The 16,971-nt window shown below is 47.1% G+C and overlaps 1 pseudogene; it reads right to left on the bottom strand.

The window, feature by feature from the left end:
* Positions 1–16,971, bottom strand: part of LOC147915222 (peroxynitrite isomerase THAP4-like) — a 78,218-nt pseudogene that overhangs the window by 31,749 nt on the left and 29,498 nt on the right.

The raw sequence follows: 16,971 nt of genomic DNA, 5'->3' as shown, positions 1-16,971 counted from the left end.
CAGCTTGGTACTGACAAAAGAATAAATACATAGATCAATGGAAAACAACAGAGAGTCCAGAAATAGACCCACACAAATAAGGAAACTAATTTTTGACAAAGGAGCAAAGGCAATACAATACAGAAAGAATAGTCCATTCAACAAACGGTGCTGGAACAACTGGATGACTATACAAAAAAGAAAAAGAGGAATCTAGACACAGACCTTACATCTTTCACAAAAACTGACTCAAAATCAACCACAGACCTAATATAATGTGCAGAAGTACAAAACACCTTAGAAAAACATAGGATAAAATCTCTATGATCTTGGATTTGGCAACGAGATTTTAGATACAACACCAAAAGTCAATCCATGTAGGAAAAAATTGGTAAGTTGGACTTAATTAAACTTTAAAATTTCTGTTCTGCTAAAGACACACTTAAGAGAATAAAAAGACAGGCCAGGAAGAAAGACTCAGAGAAAATTTTTACAAAAAAAAAAATGCTGTACCCGTCATCCTCCCCAGCTCCTCCTTGGGCCCAGCAGGCAACACATCTTCTTTGGTCCCTAGTTTTGGAAAAATCCATGTTGCTGACCCCTGTTTAGTTTTTTCCTACCATTTCTATTTCATACATTATCATACATTTAACATGTAAAATGGACTGTCATGTTATTATAGGTAGTGAATTAATGCAAGAAAGGACTTATACCCAAAAAACACAAAGAACTCATAACACTCAACAAGAAAATCAACAACCCAATTAAAAAATAGGCCAAACATCTTTGAAAAGATGAAACCACTGACAAACATTAAGCTAGATGGACTAAGAAAAGAAGAATCAAATGACTAAAAACAGAAATAAAAGTGGAGACATTACTACCAATTCTACAGAACCCAAAAAGATTATAAAAGAGTACTATGAACAATCGTACACCCCAAAATTGGATAACCTAGATGAAATGGACAAGTTCCTAGAAACACAAATCTACCAAGACTAAATCACAAAGGAATAGAAAATCCGAATAAACCTATAACTAGTAAGGAGACTGAATCAGTAATCAAAAATCTCCTGGCAAAGAAAAGCCCAGCACCCGATGGCTTCACTGGTGAATTCTACCAAACATACCTAATATCAGTTATTCTCCAACCTTTCCAAAAAAATGAAGAAGAGGAAACACTTCCTAACTCATTCTATGAGGCCAACATAACCCTGAGACCAAAGCCAGAAAAACACCACAAGAAAAGAAAACTACAGGCCAATATTCCTTATGAACATTGATGCAAAAATCCTCGACAAAATACTAGCAAACTTAATTCAGCAGAGTATTAAAAGGATTACACACCTTGACCAAGTGGGTTTCATTCCTGGAATGCAAGGATTGTTCAACATACAAAAATCAATCAATGTGATATGCCACTTCAACAAAAGGAAGCAAAAAAAACCGCTTGACAAAATTATACATCCTCTCATGATAACACACTCGATTAAGGAGGAATAGGAGTAAACTACCTCACCATGAAAAACAGTCATGTGAAACACCCACAACAAATACAATACTTGATACTGGAAGACTGAAAGCCCTTCTTCTAAGACCACAAACTAGGAAAGATGCTTTCACCACTTCCATTCCACACAGTACTGGAAGTTCTAGCCAGAGCCATGAGGCAAGCAAAGGAAAGAAAAGGCTTCCAAACTGGAGAGAAAGAAGCAAAATTATCTCTGTTTGCAGATGATATGATTTCATATGTAGAAAATCCTAAACACTCCACAAAAAAGGTTAGAGCTAATACATGAATTCAGCAAAGTAGCAAGATACAAAGTCAACACTCAAAATAAGTTGCATTTCTATACACAACACAATTTCTATGAACTATCTGAAAAGGAAATTACAAAAACAACTCTTAACGATAGCATAAAAATACTTATGAATTAACTTAACCAAGAAGGTGGAAGATTTGCACAATAAAAGCCCCAAAATATTTCAGAAAGAAATTAAAGATTTACACAAATGGAAATACATTGTGTGCTCGTGGATTGGAAGGATTGTTAAAGTGGCAATATTACCCAGAGCAATCTACAGATTCAATTTAATCTGTATCAAAATCCCAATGATTTTTCTGCAGAAATAGAAAAACCCATCCTAAAATTCATATGGAACCACAAGGGACCTGGAATAGCCAAAACAATCCTGAAAACGAACAAAACTGAAAGACTCGCACTTCCTGATTTCAAAACTTACTGCAAAGCTACAGTAATCAAAACAGTGTGGTCTTGGCATAAAGACAGATATATACACCAATAGAGAGCCCAGAAATAAACCCTCACATACATGGTCAAATGGTTTTTGACAAGGGTACCAAGACCATTCAATGGAGAAAGGACAGTCTTTTCAACAAATGGTGCTGGGAAGACTGGATATAAATCTGCAAAAGAATGAAGTTGGACCCTCAGCTAACACCATATACAAAAATTAACTCAAAATGGATCAATGACCTAAATGTAAGGCCTAAAACAATAAAACGCTTAGAAGCAAACACTGGACAAAACTGTTACGACACTGGACTTGGCAATGATTTCTTGGATATGACACTAAAAGCACAGGTAGCAAAAGAAAAAACACAAAAATGGGACTTTATGAACATTTTTAAAATTTGTACATCGAAAGGCACTATCCACAGAGTAAAAAGGCACCCCAAAGAATGGCGAAAAGTATTTGAAAATCAAATTTTTGATAAGAGATTGATATCCAGAATATAAAGAGAACTCCTAAACCTAAACAACAAAAAAAAACAAGCCGATTCAAAAATCAGCAAACGACTTGAATAGACGTTTCTCCAAAAGAGATGTACACATGGCCAATAAGCACATGAAAACATGCTCAATATCACTAATCATTAGGGAAATGCAAATCAAAATTACAATAAGATAACACCTCCCAGCCACTAAGATAGCTGTTATGCAAAAAAAAGAAAACAACAAGTGCTGGGAGGAGGCAGAGAAATTGGAACCCTTGTACATCATTAATGTAAAATGTAAAATGGTGCAGGCACTATGGAAAACAGAATGGAAGTTCCTCAAAAAATTAAACATTGAATGACCATATGACCCAGCAATTCCACTTCTGAGTACATATCCAAAAGAAAAGCAGGGTCTCAAAGAGATATCTGGACACCCATGTTCAAAGCAGCATTATTCACAACAGCTAAAACATGGAAGCAACCCAAGTATCCATCAACGGATGAAGGGATAAACAAAATGTGGTATATATATATACAAAGGAATACTATTAGCCTTAAAAAGGAATCAAATTCTGCAATATGCTACAACATGGATCAAACTCGAGGACATTGTGCTAAGTGAAATAAGCCAGTCACAAAAAGACAAATACTGTATGATTCCACTTATATGAGGTTCTTAGAGGAGTCAGAATCATAAAGTTAGAAAGCAGAATGGTGGCTGCCAAGGTCTGGGAGCAGGGGCGAAGGGAGAGTTATTGTTTAATAGGTAGAGAGTTTCAGATCTACAAGGGTGATGGGGATGGATGGTGGTGATGGCTGCACAACAATGTGAATGTATTGAATACCACTGAAGTTTATACTTAAAAACAGATTACAAGGTACATTTTTTGCTATGTGTATTTTAAGTCAATATTAAAAAAAAAAGAAAAGAAATGAGTTATCAAGCCACAAAAAGACATAGAGGAAGCTTAAATAGATATTGCTACGTGAAAGAAGCCAACCTGAAAAGGCCACATACTCTATTCTATAGTATCCACATATTCCAAATATATGCCATTCTAGACAAGGCAAAACTATAGAAACAATATAAAGATGAGTGGTTGCCTGGTGTTGGGAAGGAAGAAAAGAACAGACAGAGCACAGGGATTTTTAGGGCCATGCAACTATTCCGTAGGATACTGTAATGGTGAATCCAGGAGATCATGCATTTCTCAAAATCCAACTACAGACAGTGAACCGTACTGTAAACTATGGACTTCGTTAATAGCAACGTATCGATGTTGGTTCACCGCTTGTGATGCATGAACCATGCTAACACAAGTGGTAATGCAAGATGTTAATAACAGGGGCGACTGTGTGGGGAGGAGGAAGAAATTCTCTGTACTATCTGCTGCATTTTTCTGTCAAGGTAAACCTTTCCTTAAAAATCACTCTATTAATTAACAAATAATCAATGGAAGGTAGGGAGCGGGTAGAAATATAGAAGAAACAAGAATCTCAGAATACTGATAAATGTTGAAGCGGGAGGATAGGGACATGCGCTTATTATACTTTTCTACTCAATTGTGTATGTTCAAGATTTTCCACAATAAAACGTTTTTAAAACTCCAGATTAACTCAAGAATCGTATGTACAATGAAGAAACGAGAAGAAAACAGACGTTTGAAGCAAGTATTCGCTGAGTCCACTGAGAGAATATGGATTCACACTGGATAGAGTGAACGTCCTGGTTACATCGGGAAGGTTCAGAGCTCGGGAAGCAAGGTGGGGGGCGGCGCGGTGGGGAAGCGACAAGGAGATACTGAACCCGGAAAAATGTTCATCCTCACTGGTCCACAGGAATGCCAACAATGCACCCTGCTAGAACTGGCCCGTGTTTAAAACAACATGACACCTGGAGTCACAGCGGGCTCAGGGAGAGAACACCATGTCCTGTGAGAATGCCCATCAGCACCGGCCTTCCGGAGGGCAAACCTCCCAAACCCTAGAACCCGCAGGCGCACTGGCCCCGCAGCTCTGTGGTAGGGAATCTGTCCAAAAGTAAAGCGATTGACTAAAGGTAATGGACTGAAGAAATATGTGTATAGCCTGTTCAACATAAAATCCCTAAAAATGTCCAGAAGATTCCTTGACTGATGAATGAATTCATAACAGCACTGGGAACCATCAAGAGAGCAGACACCTTGAGGAAGACATCAAAGAGAGCCAACAGGTGGAGACCACAGACCCCAGTGGGGGCTCTGGGTGAGCCTTGTAGACCAAGCCAGGGTGTCCTCTCTCCCTCCTACTGCTCCCACTGCTGCTCTCCTAACACCTGCTGCATCGCCCCTCCACTCCCAGCTAGTGACCAGCCTCACACTCCGGGGAACACAGGAGCAGAGGCACAGGTACGCCTTTCCACCAGCTCAGCATCTGTCCCCTTGCTCTCCGCCCGCTCCCTAGGGGGGAAAGCCCAGCCCTGCACCTCCCCAGGGCTCAGCACCCTCCTCCCTGGCCCTCACAGCTCCTCCTCTCCATCCCGGCCCACCCACAGCTCAGACACCTGCTCCCTTGTCTCCACCATTCACATGAAACTCTCCCTTGAAGCCATGTTCCCTTTTGGCTACTGTCCAATTTTCCAAATCCCTTTCAGGGCTAAATCTCCTAAACAAAGTGCCTCATCCCCAGCACCACCCCCTAAAGCCCCTGTTCACCCACTCTAGACCCAGCACCACTGCCACCACTCCAAGGAGACTGCAGTCACCAGTGACTCCATGTGGCCAAGTCCAGCCATCTTTTCTCCATTCTGATCAGAGATGTATCCAGCTCAGCTGAGGACCTCCTTTCTGCAATACCCTTTTCCCCTCCTGGCTCCCATGACCCCATGCTCTGTCTTTTCAGTCTCCTTTCCTGGACCCTCTTCAGCTGCACCTCTACGAACACTGCCTGCCCCTAGGCTAGGCCCCAGCACTTCTCCAGACACACAGTTTCTCCAGGAAACCTCATTCAGTTCCATGGCTGTAAACACCACTCTGCATCCCGCACTCTGCAGACACACAGATGCAACTTGAAGAGCTTGGGAGCCGGCTCTCTGGCATCAGCACCTAAGGAGTATCTCAAACTCGATTCCTCTCAAAATTTTACTGTCATTCGAGTTCCAAAAAAGTCATTAAGTATTTATGAAAAAGAGGAAACACTGGATACAATAAATAGAGGGTATTATGCAAAGTGAAATAAGTCAGAGGGAGAAGGTCAAATACCGTATGATTTCCTTCATTAAGTAGTAGATAATAACAACAATAAACAAACACATAGAGACAGAGATTGGATTGGTGGTTACCAGAGGGGAAGCGGGGAGGGAGGAGGGTGAAAGGGATAATTCAGTACATGTGTGTGGTGATGGGTTGTAATTAGTATTTGGGTGGTGAACATGATGTAATCTATGCAGATTTAGAATTATAATGATGTACACCTGAAATTTTTACAACGTTATAAACCAATGTTAACTGCAATAAACAAAAAATTTAAAAAAAATAGTGGTGAATAAAGTAACCAATAGAATGCATATTTACATCTAATTGTGGCTGCTTGAGGGGGAAAAGAAGAATATAGAACTAAGATCACAGACAGTCTCCACCTGGGGAGTGAGGGTGAGGGGCTGGCAGTGTACAACACAGGAACTGATCAACACTAAGCATTTACAGAAAGACAGGCTTAAATGGTTATTTTTAAAAGCTGAAAGACATCCACTAGGAGAACAGAAAAAGAAACAATGAGAAAGCCTAACAAATTAAAAATAAAATAAACTGGAAGGCCAAAATACCAACGTATCAACAATCATAATTGCAAATGGATTAAATTACTCTATAAAAAGACAGAAGCTCTCAGATCAAGTTCAAATATAGCTATAAGATAAAGGGATATAAATAGGTTGAAAATAAGGAGATAAAGAAAAGAGTGTCAATGGGACAAAAAGGGGTTTTCTGTGTTGATAACAGTCAGGAACACTTATGCATCTAACAACATGGTCTTGAAACATAAAGCAAAACTAGACACACAAACAGGAAGACACAGGCACCTCCAGAATCACAGGGAGACCTACCTTTCCTCTCTTAGGAATCAACAGAGGGAGTGATACAGTGAGTTAGGAGACAGATCTGCTCACTCACACAAATAAGCCAGATCCAGCCTCAGCCTGAGGGAGAGCAGTGTAAGGAACTGCTGGAGAGGATACATTCTTCTCAACCACAATGAAACGGTCACCAGAATGGATGGTGTATTAAGCCACAACGAAATATCAAAAGATTCTAAAAAGCAGATATCTTTAAGTGACCATGTTACAGGAGCTTAAAGCAATAAAATTAAAGAATAATTACAAAACAATTAGCTCCCCTCCCCCAATCTATCAAACTTGAAAATCTCTCCACACTCTTCTAAATAACTCAGGTGAAAGAGGGAGTCGACTGAAATTACAAACTATTTAGAAATGAACAGGAATGAGGGCAGCACACGGCACAGCCATGGTGTGAGGCGAAAGGGACAGGAGAAGGGACACAGCCTTGACTGCAGGGGTCAGGAAATAGAAACTGCACACGAAGAAGCTAAGCACTTCCCTCCAGGAGAAAAAAGCAGAAAGAAGTGAGGATTCATGAGGTAGAAACAACAGTGAAGACCTGATCAATGGAGCAAAGGGCTGGCTGTCGGGAGGGACCTGTAAGAGTGACAAACGTTGGGAAGTCTGACCAATAGGAACAGAGGAAGGTACCCAGAAGTAACGTCAGGTATGAGAAACCGCAAAAAAGCTGTAACACGATGGGGGAATATAGTGGACAATTGACCAGGACATCAGTGGTCCTCACCTGGAGCTGTTCTTCCCTCAGGGTGCATTTGGAAACACACAGGATGGGTTTTGGCTTTTGTTTTTATTTTGGGCTGTGCTAATGGTTGTTGACCTGGAGGCCCAGAAGGTCCTGAGCAGCCTGTCACACAAGAGCCTTTTCCACCTGAAGTGTTACTTACATCCTACAAGACAAACATTGACCCAGATCCAATGAACAACGTGGTAGGGAAATGTTTTCCATGTATAGATAACAGGCAAAAGATACTATCCTCAATATGTAAAGAAGATCTAGAAACCAATTTTTGCAAGCACTAAACAGTAAAATATGAAGAAAAGCAGAAACATAGCCATAAAAATATGTAAGAGCACAGAAAATGATCTAAGAGATAACACGCCAAATTTTACTAGCAACAAGGAATAAAAGTTGGAATAAAAGTGGGGGGATTTTCCCCACTTCTGTAATGGGGAAACATATTTCTGCAGTGTTTTAATTTTTACAAAAGAGAATGTACTCTACTTGAACAGACGTTTAAAATTTGAAAGAAACTATTATTAATGTTCAAAATGACTTAACTTTGAGGATATTCATTAAAACACGAATGGAAAGAACCTCCCCAAGACTTTAAGACTCTCCTGTAACTTTTCTAATAGTTTACTGTGTCTATTTTATTTCACATTTAGATCCTAACTCATTTGGAGTTTATGTTGTGCGCGGTATGCAATAGAGCCGACTTTCCCCCGATCAAGTGGAAAACCAACTGTCCAGGCACCACTCACTGGGTAGTTCTGGCTTTCCCAGCTGACCTGAAATGCCTCCTTTCCCACCAGCTAGACCCTGACAGCTACAGATGCCTCTCGAGTGTCCTGGAACGAGGGAGGTAAGCTCTCCAGCCCGGGCTCCCTGTCTACAAGGCGCGGCTACTATCAGAGCCTTCTCCCAAGAGAGCAGGAGAGCAGGGAGGATGTGACACACAGAAGTGCTCAGGGGCCCTCAGCCACATAGCAAGAAACCCCTCATAACGACCGGGCGGGGCGAGCCGCCAGGCTCTGGTACTGACCCTGGCAGGGGGGCAGCAGGCTGCTCAGGGAGGGGAAGCTCACTGTCTTCAGCTCGTCCAGCTTCTCCTGTAGCTTGGACGCCTGCTGTCTGAGCACTGACCCTCTGCCGCAGGGTCTTCGGCTCTCCATTCTTTGCCACCTGCCCCTGCAGGCAGCACCCCTGGCTCTTGTTCTGCCCAGAGCAGAAGCAGTAGGAGTGCGGCGAGTCAGGAGTCTGCAGGCCCCCGACGCTGACAGGATGACCGTGGTGGTGGACATGGGGCTGCATCACTGGGCTCACTCTGCAGATTCCACAGCTGGCGTCGGGCTGACGTGTCAGAGGGACAGAGGGGCTCTGGGCGGGCTTCTGAGGCATCAGTCTGAGTGATAAAGTCTGGGGGCTCTGGGCCAAGCCCTTGTCTGGCCCCAGGCTGGTCCCCCTGCAACCAGGCTCCACGTCTCTCTCCAACCTCTTTCGTTCGACAGGCTCTTGGGGATGCACCTCTCCGGATTGTGTTTGGAGAAGAAAATTCTGTTAGGAAGGAAGCAAGCCGATAAATTTGCATGCCCCAGATCCTGGGGGTGGGAGAGAAAGTCATCTGAGGACCCCCCACTCTTATCTACCTGGCCCCATAGGGGGAGGTGCTGAGCTCATCGCCAGGACCCACAGTAGAGGTGTTTGCTTCCCCCTGGCTGCCTGAGGCTGTGATGGCCACACCATCTCCTGAGTTCCTTCCAGAGAGTGCTGTGCTCTCTCCCGACCGGGCGGCTCCTGGGCGGCCCTCGGTGCAGTTTCACCCTGCAGAGCGGCTCGCTTCAACTTGTAGCACTCTGGCTTGTCCATCAGGTTTTCACTTGAGGACGACGATGAAGCTGCACCTCCCTTCTCTTCTGCTTCACTGAATGTCCCCTCAGGCCCCCAAGGCCCCCAAGGCCTTTCTGGTGTCCTTTCTCTCTGGTGTGGCATCAGGTAAAAGATGGAGGGCACGGCCATGGACTTGAGCAGGCAGTGCTGATCCTCCAGCCTTTGGAGAAGCTGTCTTTGGCAAAATGTTCACTACAGAGGAAAGAATACTTAGTGGGGGTCCAGTTATCCCTCTGAACAGCTTTTAACCACTGGATGAGACGTTCTGAGGTCTTTGGGGGGAACCTGCAGGACAAATGACACAGTAATCAGAAAGACATAATTAAACGACTTTCCCTAAAATGATCTACTATAAAAGCAAAACAAGTGTTTTTGCAAATACCCAGACCTGTATTGACTTCCACATTTAAAACCCGAGTAAAGACTGAAGGAACACCTTCTACTTGCAAGTTATTACTGGAATGGAAAGATGCAGGACCCATTGCCTACCCTTAAGGAGCTTACAGTCTGCAGGGCAGATAAGGAAGGTGAGGAACTCCTCCTACATATGCTCAAGGCATACAGATGCTCAGACACATGGCACAGGATGGCATCAAGACCACAGGACAGGCTTCAGGAAGCCCCAGAAACAGCTCTAAGAAGCTCACAGCTGACCAACCGTCCTGCTGTGCTGGGGATGCAGGATTTTGGTGCTAAAAACAGGATGGTTGGTCCCCCTATTTAGAAGCCAGGCCAGGTGTCAGCCAGCAGAGCTTCCCAGACACTCAGCATGGCGTCTGGCGCCAGCTGTGGCTCAAGCAGCTGAGGATGGGCGACCAGCTCTAAGAGGGGGTCAGACTCAAAAACTGTAGGTCTGTGTTCCTACTGCACTTCCACTATCAGGGGTAAAACAGCTCCCTTTAAGACACAACCAGCCCCTGGAAGATACTGAGCAACATACTGAATATTCCTTTCTTCTCATTAAGGTAAGATTTCTATTGAGATGGAACTGCGCACATGGGGGTGGGGGTGGTCACTCCACAGGGCTCTCTGCTCCATCTGCGGTCATCTAACCCACCTGAGGCCGCTGTGGACCAGGACCTGGGTGGATACTAGCTCCTCAGGAACTTCTAAGTAACATGACCTTCTAAACTTGCTCCATGCTTTCTGAGCCCATCTCCCAAACACCTCCCCCCCAATTCCCACCTCCTTGGCCCCCTACCACGTTAGACCATTATGAATGCCAAGAGCAGCCTGCCTCATTTTCAAACACAGTAACCAAATTTTTGGGACACAAGCTCTAAAAGAAACTGTCCAGAAAGCTCAGTGGCTGACCTCTGGAAATAATCCAATATTACCAGTTCTTTTGATAGACGGGAACAACATGAGACTCAGAACAAACCACTGTAAACTTCCAATAAGACTATAAATGACAAGCGGCATTCAGGTCTTTAAAACTTAACACCCTGCAACATCAAACAGAAGTATCTGCGAGGGGGTCTTTCAAGGCAAGTCCCTTCAGTTCACTGTCCTGGCACCTTCAGTGTGGAAGTCCACAGAAAGGGACTCGCTGAAATAGCTGAATTCCAGAAGCCCTCAGGAAGGCGCCAGGCCAGAGGGAAGCCAAACCCCTTGCCCTGTCCGGGGCCAACTTCCTCGGGGGCCCAGGAGGAAGTGGGAAAGGCGCCCCTCCCGCGAGTCCGCAGGGTCAGCCTCTCCAGGAGGCGTGGGCCGTGCCCTGCTCCTCGCAGGATGCTGTCAGGATCCGCTCCAGGCCTCACCTCTATGGGCAGAGCTACCTTTCCCGGAACCGCCAGATCCTTCTAGTCACAGAGCATCTGGGAGCCCGTGGTAACCCAGGTACAAGTTGCATTTGCTCAGCCACAGTCCTGATGGCAGAGATCAAGGCAGGCTCCCAGGATCAAAGGAGCGGAAAAGTCACAGCAAACGCAGGAGGACAGCTGACCAAAAGAGGAGCGTTTCCGGAACACACTGTTTCTGGAAATTGTCAGCACCAACTTGAGTGAGGGGAGCTTAAGGTGGCCGCGGGGTGGTGGTGAGAGGGTGGTGGAGGCCCTAAGGTGGAAGCCGGGCGGCCTCCAGGTGGGCTCAGGGTGCGCGCGGGAGTGACCGCCGGTGGCCACGGCGACGCGAGGAGCCCGGGCCAGAGACGCCAGCCAGGGCCAAGGTCACACAGCGCCCGGGCGCTGGCTCATTCGCGGGACCGGCCCCGAGGCCCGGCGCACCAAGTGAGCCCGCCTCGGGCCGGCCGCGCGGCGTCAGTTTCCCCGCGGGGCCCAGCGGGCGGGGCCGTGGCCGGCGGGCAGCCCGGTGACCGGCGGAGGGAGGGGCGGCTTCTCCCCCTGCCCTGCCGGTCGGCTCAGTTCGCGGCCCGCAGCCCGTCACCACCTCGGGGTTTGGGCCCCTAGCGGGACCCCCCAGGGGTGCGGCGGCGGCGACTCGGCGGCGGGACGTGGGGGCCGCCGTCCGGCAAGATGGCGGCGCCCAGCCGCGTCGGCGCGGGAAGACGGGGCGCGGAGGGAGCCGGGAGGGGCGGCCGCGGGGGGCGCTCGCCGGGCGCCTCGGCCCGGGACGTCCCGGGGGCTTGGGCGCAGGGCGGCGGCCGGGGCGGGGCCCTCGGGCGGGGCGAGGCCGGCGCGGGGCTCACGGTCGGGATCGGCGGGTCCCGGCGCTTTTCCAGGCCGCCCGCAGCGCCCGGCGACCCCCGCCAGGCCCAGGCCGCGGCGACGAGAAGGGACAGCGCGGCGGCGGGACGCGCTCGGGCGGAGCGCGTCTTGAAAGGGCTTCTGCCTCCCCCGCCGGGAGGGAAGACGGGGAAGCTCTCTTGGTTCTGTTGGGGGCTGAGGGGAGACGCTCCAACACTCACAGCACACGCAGCTGTGTTTTTTCATTCACTGACCAACAGATCATCCAGGCGCTTTTGGGGGGGGGGGGGTGGGGTGTTGGCCCATCCTCTTATGCTGCTCCTCCAGAGGGGACAGTTCCGGAATTTTTGATGCAAGATGTTGTGGCTCTTGGTCCAGTAGCCTTGAAAGCGTTGTTACACGCGCTCTCTTTTTCATCCCACAACAGTTTTGGTTCATTTCATTCCTTGTAGGGAGTGATTTCCTTCAAGAACCCCCCTTCCGTCAAGGAAGACTTTCGTCTGATTTAATTCCACCTGTCATCCTGGGTGGCATTGTTCTTCCTTCGGTTTTCTCTTCCTGGCAGCTGCAACATCAATTGACTGAAATCCCAGTTTGTAAACTGTAACGTAGGCATGTTCGCCCAAGATTTCAACGGTCTGTGGCATCTCTTCACTTAAATGTGTTAGGTGGCTGGAGGAAACAGTAGCCCTGACTCCCAAAGGAGCGTGTTAACGAGATGGATTTTCTGTGAAGTTTGTTTTAAAACAAGAAAGTATCAGGCGCTGTTGTACTGTTCGCAGGGGCATGGGGTGGGAGAAGGAACACAATTATTTACTTATCCACTTTCTTTGAAGTTCTTACTGCTTGCATACCTATGACCATTCTTCGGAGAGACTTGGTTACGGTGAAAAGCACAGTTTAATGTTGGTCATACTACCTTCAGTGTGAAAATCTCATGTTCAAGTTAGGATGATCCCCTATGGGACACGGAAGCCTGCTTCAAAGTAGAAAAGGTGGAAGACCTCTGTTGATGCTGATAAGAATACATATGATATCTGTAGGGTGTGCTGGGGAATTTCTTTTCTGATGTGATGCTGTACATATGTCCTTTTAGGGACGATTAATGGACCAGCCTCCACTGATCCCTGGAGTCCTTACAGATTCAGCCTTCCTTGACCAAGTGTTAGGCAGTTCCTGGTTGTTTTTATACTCATCTGTTCAAGGAACTGCATGTATTTTGGAGTGCAAAGTTTGCCTCAGGCATTGTTCTAGACCCTGGGGCTAGAGAAGTGAAGAGACAACAGCTGTGCCCCGGCTGACATGACATGACACCGTGTGGAAGAGTGGGATGTGGGAGAGTGATGTGGGCCGAGCAAGAGGAGGCTGGAGTTGTGGCCAGGATGGCCAGGAAAGGTCTCACTGCGGAGGAACGTTTTGTGTAAGACACGAAAGCAGTGCAGGAGGAAGGGCGAGTGGCGTGCTCTGGGAGCAGCAATAGGCCAGTGTGACCAGGGTACAGCAGGTGGGGTGAGGGAACCAGGAGCTGAAGACAGAGGGGTGAGTTGGGCCCAGTCCTGGGGCCTCGTTGGGTCATAGTGCGGAGTTGCTGTCTATTCTCAACGAGATGGTGACCCTTTGGAAGGTTTTGAGAGCAGGAGTAACGTGACTGAACGTATGTTTAGCAGACTCGCTCTGGCTGCTCTTGAGAACATACCGCAGAGCATGGCAGAAGCAAGGAGACCAATTAGGAGGCTGTTGCAATAAGCCAGGCAAGAGGCCTTGAGGCTCAGGTCAGGGTGGGGAGGGTGAATTCCGGGTGTGTTTGAAGGTCCAGACCGTAGGACTGTGTACAGGTTGGAAGTGTGAGGGCGGGGTTGCAGAGGGAGGAGTTGAAGCTGGAGGGAGGTTTAGGGCCTGAGCTCAGAAACTCAGGTGGGGAAGACTTGGGGAGATCCTGCTTAGTGGGAGCTGATGGAGTTTGGTTTTGTAGGCGCTGACTGTGAGGTGCCTGTTAGACACCTGTGTTGTGATGTCCAGGGAGCCTTTGGGTCTCTGGGCCTGGAGCTCAGGGAGTAGGCCTGGACTAGAGGTAGGAGTGTGCGGGAGGCCACTTTGGATGAGGGTCTGAGTGTGGGAGGAAAGAGAAGGACCAGGGAGGGGGGCCCAGGGCTGCCGGCATGTGGAGGTCTGGAAGGTGGCAGTCAGACCACGGGCTGGTTGTCTTCTTCACGGGCCGCGAGCGCTGTGTCAAAACACACTCTCAGTTCAAGGAACTGGCTGGTGCCAGCACTTAAATAGCGGCACTGTCCATTCCTTGAGGACAGAGCCAGTATCTTATGCCTGCATCTCCAGTGCTTCACATCGTGTCTGGCACTTGGTAATCAGAGGAGCAGAAACTGAATTAATAGTCACTTGCATATCCCTGTACTGTAGGAACTTCAGTTTGTAGAGCTTGTGCATAATGCAAATCCAGTGTGTGAGTGTGAGCGTGAGTGGATGAGAGGGCTGCTCACTACAGGGCGGTGGGTTTAATGTGGACCTTCTGTCCAGTGTGTTCACTAAAGCAGGTTTCCAGTTTTCTGATGTAGCTCAAGTTCTGGGTTCTTTTCTTTTCCTTCTATCTTTCTTTTCTTTCTTCCATTCAGAACTGAACCACCAGCATCTTTATATAAACTATTAGGATTTTAAAACATAACTACTTGCAAACCTGTTATCTTAAATATAAGTGTTTTCTAAAGAAAGGAGAGAGCCCTTCCTTTGATTTTATTTATAAAGTATAGGATCTCAGAAAATATAAGAAGTGCTTTGGGGAAGTGTCTTGAAACGTGATGCAGTACAGTAAGCTCTAAAAGAATCTAATGGTTCACGTTTCTGTGGTTCTCCTGGTTGAATTACAATGTGATTGGTACCAAGTGGAGAGAAGTTGGTTACATTCATTGAGCACAATCCCCTACTTTTCCAGCTATCAGATCAATAATGTTAAGTCCAACCATTGTCTTCTAACGGAATTACGTACTATTTCCACTTCCTCTTCAGGTGTGCTCAGGGACATCCCAGGGAAGAAGATGTGGGAAATCAAGCGACTGGGACCCAGGTGACCAAAGGGGGAAAACGCTTCTAAAAGGGCCTCTTTCTTCAGGTGGACGGTGCCTGTCCATCTTGCTTCTCCTGCGTGTCGTCATATTTCCAATTTAACTCATTGCCTGGAGACTGGCGTTCTTTTCAAGGTTTGAGTCCTTTTAACTCAGGAGGTATGTGAACGGCTTCATAAGTGGTAAGACATCGCGTGTAGAGATGATGAAACTACAATGAGGGCAGTCCACAGAGGGGTGCCCTCTCTGGGAGAAATACGCAGGCTCTGGCATCAAGCCGCAGTGGAGCTGGTCAGTCTGAGAGCAGAGAGTCGATACAGGGACCTTGGAGAGTGGACTCTCGTGCTGGTCAATCTGTGCACATGTTAGTGACTGAGAACTTTCGTTTCAAAGCAGACAAGTATTGGTTTTTCTCTTTAATGTTTTCTGAACTGTTGTTCCGTAATGTTTTCTGTTCTGCAGAGGTATTAGTACATATTTTGGAGAAATTGATTCTGATGATAAAACAAAAGTGGTTTTTTGTTTGGGGGAGGGTGATTCAGTTTCATCTTATAAGTCTCGAGGCCTGAACGCATATGACAGAGAGGAGGAGGAGGTGCTCAAAACCAGGGTCGGGTGCTGCACACGTTGCTGGAGCCTGGCCCCTGTCCCGTCTTCCCACTCCACCGGGCAGAGCCGGCAGCTTTGCCCATTTCATGGGTGAGGAGACTGAGGCTTAGAGAAGTTAAGTCACGTGTCCTACAGCTAGCAAGTGGGCCCTCTGTCTCCAAAAACAAATCTTAATAGAAATTAGGAAGTTGAACGTTAGAAGTGAGTGTATTTAGAAGCATGTCTCCTTCCTCCATTAGAAGGTAAGATCCGGACGGTGAGGGAGCCTGGTGGTCTGGTCCAGGCACCTCAGCCTGCGCTGAGTGAGCAGTGCGTCCGTCCGAGGGAGCTGTGAGGGGGCCTCGGCCTGTGGCATTTCAGGCTCCGGGAAGGACAGGTCGGTCCTGTCCTCCAGTGCAGGTGGGACGGTGCAGAGCCACCGACGGCCAGTCAAGACTGTGATGGCAGCACAGGGGTGAGGGGTCCTGCGCTTGCGCTTCTGGTCGGAATTGCTGCTGCTCCGTGGGACTCTTCATGCTCACTTTCCAGGGTAAGAGCCCAAGGACACTGATCCGGCCTGTGACGTGGCACGGATGGCTGGCTCCTGCTCTCTAAACGCAGTCCTGTCTCTTGTGAGGAATGGCCTTGGATTCAGTTTTAGTGAAGTAACTCACATGTTGTGTCAGTTTCCTGTTCATGTTGCACGAGGTGCTGCACCTCAGTGTGGTGACAGAATGTGGAGACTGTATCTCCTTCGACACTGCGCCATCATCGTGTCACTCATTTCAGTGACTCCCAGAGGGAAGACGCGGAAACGTGTTGCCTTCAAGAACACCCAGGTGAGGAGCATCACTATGTCGATGAGGGTCAAGTGACAGATGGTCAGTTCAGTGAGCTCATTCGGCCTGTGATCCAGAAGGGCTGTGAAGATGTGGAAGAGAAGGAGGAATATGTTGGCAGTGAGTCCGATGGCAGCTTGGGAGAAAATGGCATTTCTTAATGGTAACATAAATGGAAAGTGATGATCTTAATGGAAAAGAAGAAACATGTTTTATAGTCTGAAAAAATAAACAAAAGATCTCCCCTCTTCCGTGTTATTCATTCCATAATCAAAATAATCACTTCCCCCATCATTTTAATTTCACCAATTTATTCTTGATTGACCCTATCTCATTTAAATTCTTAAAAATACAGTCTCAATATTAGTTTATACACCAAAT

Source organism: Ceratotherium simum, chromosome 15, assembly GCF_057802395.1.
Source record: "Ceratotherium simum simum isolate JZ-2026a chromosome 15, ASM5780239v1, whole genome shotgun sequence".
Classification (NCBI taxonomy): domain Eukaryota; kingdom Metazoa; phylum Chordata; class Mammalia; order Perissodactyla; family Rhinocerotidae; genus Ceratotherium; species Ceratotherium simum.
This window is presented reverse-complemented; position numbering and strand designations above follow the sequence as displayed.